The sequence below is a fragment of the Meriones unguiculatus genome, chromosome 2 (assembly GCF_030254825.1).
Source record: "Meriones unguiculatus strain TT.TT164.6M chromosome 2, Bangor_MerUng_6.1, whole genome shotgun sequence".
NCBI classification, from domain to species: domain Eukaryota; kingdom Metazoa; phylum Chordata; class Mammalia; order Rodentia; family Muridae; genus Meriones; species Meriones unguiculatus.
Window position 1 is genome coordinate 18,789,441 of NC_083350.1, and position 3,941 is coordinate 18,793,381.

The 3,941-nt window shown below is 38.5% G+C and overlaps 1 pseudogene; it reads left to right on the forward strand.

Annotated features, from left to right (window-relative positions):
* The first annotated feature begins 2,006 nt into the window (after nt 1–2,006).
* Nucleotides 2,007–2,100, forward strand: LOC132652556 (U6 spliceosomal RNA; annotated as a pseudogene).
* The last annotated feature ends 1,841 nt before the right edge of the window (nt 2,101–3,941 follow it).

Below are 3,941 nucleotides of genomic sequence, written 5' to 3' on the forward strand. Positions count from 1 at the left end.
GTCCGTGTGGAGCTCCTGTCCTCTCCAGGTCTTACTAACTCCTCTTTCTTTCATATGATTCCCTGCATTCTGTCCAAGGCTTGGTTATGAGTCTCAGCACTTAGAAAGACAAATAGGATGGACATTGGAAGTAGGATAAAACAAGAAACAGGACAGGAGCTTACCATAGAGGGCCTCTGAGACTCTACCTAGCAGTGTAGATAGTATCAAAGCAGATACTATCAAGTTCTAAGGGGTAATCAAACTTATAGTGTTTGGGAGTTCATAGTATATGACTGGCCAACAACGCCAAAAGATGTAATTGATTCTTAGCATTGGGTTTTTTATTATTTAGCCTCTGCTGACTAGTAAAAGCTAAGAATCTATGGCCAGACGTGTCCCTAGGAGAGGACCTAGTAGTATTATGCAACTAAACAGACATATTTCTAAACTGATTCTTAATGACTTATCATTATGCCCATAGATAAATGCATCTCTTGTCTGAGAAGCTTCTATTTGCAAAAGATGATGATTAACATGCTGATCAATATATGCAAAGAGAAAGAGATTAAAGAATGTTCAGTCCCATAGAGAGTATATATACTGCATACACAGAGACACAGGGAGAAAGACACAGAGATACACCACACATACACACACAAACACACATACACAGAGAGAGAGGGAGACTACATGGCTCATGAAACATTGCAGAGGAGACAGTGGAAAAAGCACAAGAACATGAAGCAATGGAACACAAGAAAACAGTGTCTCCTGGACACAGCAGGAAAACCATATATATGAACTCAAAGTGATTGGGACCACATGAATAAATCCTGTACATGCTTAAAATGGGCAAAATAGCAGAACAGAAAGGAGAGCGAGGTAGGTAATCTCACCCTTATTAGGCAACTTTGTACAATTGCTACCTTCTGGGAGAGGGATTAATGGTTTTCTCTAAAGGTATAAGCCCTTGGCAAGTTGAACACAGTCTGGTGGAAGACCACACATCCAAGAACATTTGAGTAGCACAAACTGGTCTTGAAGGATTAAAAAAAAAAAAAAAGATACAAAGTTGAGTGGGTAAGGAAGAGAAGTAGGGTGAATCTAGGTAGAGAGGGAGTGATTTTGGAAGAGAGCAGAAAGATATTAAGAACCAGAAGAACAGAGAGTTTGAGTGAGATTGTGTCTCCAAATAAAGCCAGAAGCTACACCCATAAAGTCTTAACAACATGACTGTCCAAACATGAGATGAACATGGCCAACGACAGAAAGCATGCCAAAGGGGAAAGGGAGAAGATCCAGGAGGCCTCACCACACATTTTAATTGTGGCCATGAATTTGAAAGAGGGCAAGGAAGGGCATATGGGAGGGTTTGAAGGGAAGAAATGAAAGAGAAAAATGTTGCAATTATGTTTTAATATCAAAACATAAGAAATAATAAGACCTCCTCTATCAGTGGACTAGGGGAAGGGAATAGAGGGAGAAGAGGAAGGGAGGGTGGGAGTGGGAGGAGATGAGACAGGGAGATACAGATGGGATGCAAAGTGAATAAATTGTAATAAATAATTTTTTAGAAAAGAAAATAAGATAGGCTAGGGTCAGATGGAAGGGGAGGAGGTCCTCCCCTATTAGTGGACTAGGGGAGGGGCATAGGAGGAGAAGAGGAAGGAAGGGTGGGATTGAGAGGAGACCAGGGAGGGGCCACAGCTTTATTTATACAAAGTGAATATATTGTAATAAATAATAATAATTAATAAAAAAGAAAAGAAAAAAATTAAAGATTTAATTAACAAAGAACACATTATATGAATCTCTCAAAGAACTGAAAAATTTGAAAAGTGGAAGTCCTATATTTTTTAACTCATTTTAAAAATATAATTCTTTATTTTAGAGGAGCTGGTAGTTAAAAGCTTTAAATCATTTAAATCATTAAATCATTTAAATAATTCCCTGAGAAGAAGAGAGAGATTACAAGAAAAAAAATGAGCACAATAAATAGAGCCATCGATGTGCTCACTTGGGCAGCATATATTCATATACTAAAATTGGAGCAGTACAGAGATTAGCATGGCCTCTGGCAAGGATGACACCCAAATCTGTGAAGCGTCCCACGTTTAAAAAAAAATAGAACCATCAATACCTGCATCTATATGTAACAAACATCCAAATGTGAAGTAAAGTGTACACACTACAAAATAGAGAACTTCAGTCGTTCCTTCTTTTTTCGATACTCTAAGATCATCTCAAAATGTGCAAGTCATCCCTAGCTAAGATACATATGACTAGACCAATAGATGAATGCCATCTGTTTGAAAAGCCCCTCCCCATTTTCTGCTACTCAGCCTCATGATCCATAGTGGCTTCCCTTATGTTGTGTGGTTGGAATGAAAATGGCCCCACAGGATCATATATGTGAAGGTTCACAGCTGGTGGACTACTTAGGAAGGGTTAGGGGTACGGCTTTGTTGAAAGAGGTGTGTCACTAGAGGTGGACTTTGAGGTCACAAAAGACCAAGCCAGGCCCAATCTTACTATCCCTCTGCCTTCATTTTGCAGATAAGATGTAAGCTCTCAGTGCTGCTCCATTGCCTTAACCCTCCACCCCCAGCCTGCCTGCTTTGCTACCCTACCATAATGATCATGGACTAACCATCTGAAACTGTAAGCAAGTCCCGATTAAATGCTTTCTATTAAAAGCTTCCTTGATCTTGGTTGTCTCTTCAAAGCAAAAGAACAGTATTAAGACACTTGTCTTCAACCATCTACTGACATCATCAGATCCATAGCAGCTCCAGACTCTAAAATCACTACCATGAACATACCACATTCCAATCTCACTTCTCCTTTGGATCATCTTTTTCCCCCAATCCATAAAGCCCTCTAAATTTATAACTATAATTCAGACATCACTTAAATTACATTGCATTGCACATCCCTTTGAGAGGATTCTGGTCATTCTGATCCTCATTGCACTCATTGTAGGAAAAGCCCAGCCATAATGAGCGCAAGTGCAAGTATCCATTTACCTACAGCTAGACCCAAGCATCTGAATGCTTAAGAAAGACTTCCACATCAAAGTGGATTGATTCATAACTCCATGATTGCCAAATTCATTACCAATGTCCACTCAGCCCATGGTTCCTATAATGCTGCTCTGTATGTACCCGCTTTGAAATTTATTTGCTGATCTCAAATACGGAAACATTCCTTCCTCAACTCCCCTTTGCTTCCACTTCCTATTGTAGAGAGAAATTAGACACCACCAACCAGGGCCTGGTTCACTGTCCCAAAAGCAATATACAAACTATCTATACCTACCCTGCCATTACCATTCTCCCCAACCTCGAACTATGAAGTTAATGTCATATGCCAACACTATTTTGGTCCCACCCCTCGCATTTTTTAGAAAAATTAAAAATTTTGTGTCATTTACATACACAAATATTTCCTTTATATTTAAATGTTTTCCCAATGGTTTTAAACCATTTTCAGTTCACTCCTAGTTAAAAATGAACCTCACTTGGACTATCACTGCTGTCTCTGTACCACTAACTCTTTGTTTGTACTTAGCTTCTAAGCCAAATTGCCAAAATGATAGCAAATCTTTTCTCTATTTTCTTGTCTTTCACTTACCTCTTAGATATCCTGAATCTGACTTCCATTACCATCATACCACTGAAACATCTCATGAATGTCTCTTATTTTCTTATTTTCTAGGCGTCCAAGCCACACTGAACTTTCTCCTTATTTAAATGTTGTTCCTTTTGGAAATTTAATCCATGTTTCCAGTTTGTCTTTTGACAGTCTCTTTCCTCCTCTGATGAGAAAATATCAGTTTCCCAAAAGTGTTTGCCAATTTTTCTCTTCTTTTTGTCTATTCTTTTTCTTCTGTTCTTTGTATACTTCCATAAGCCCTCTATTCTCATCACTGTTTTTTTATTATTTTAATTTTTATTTTT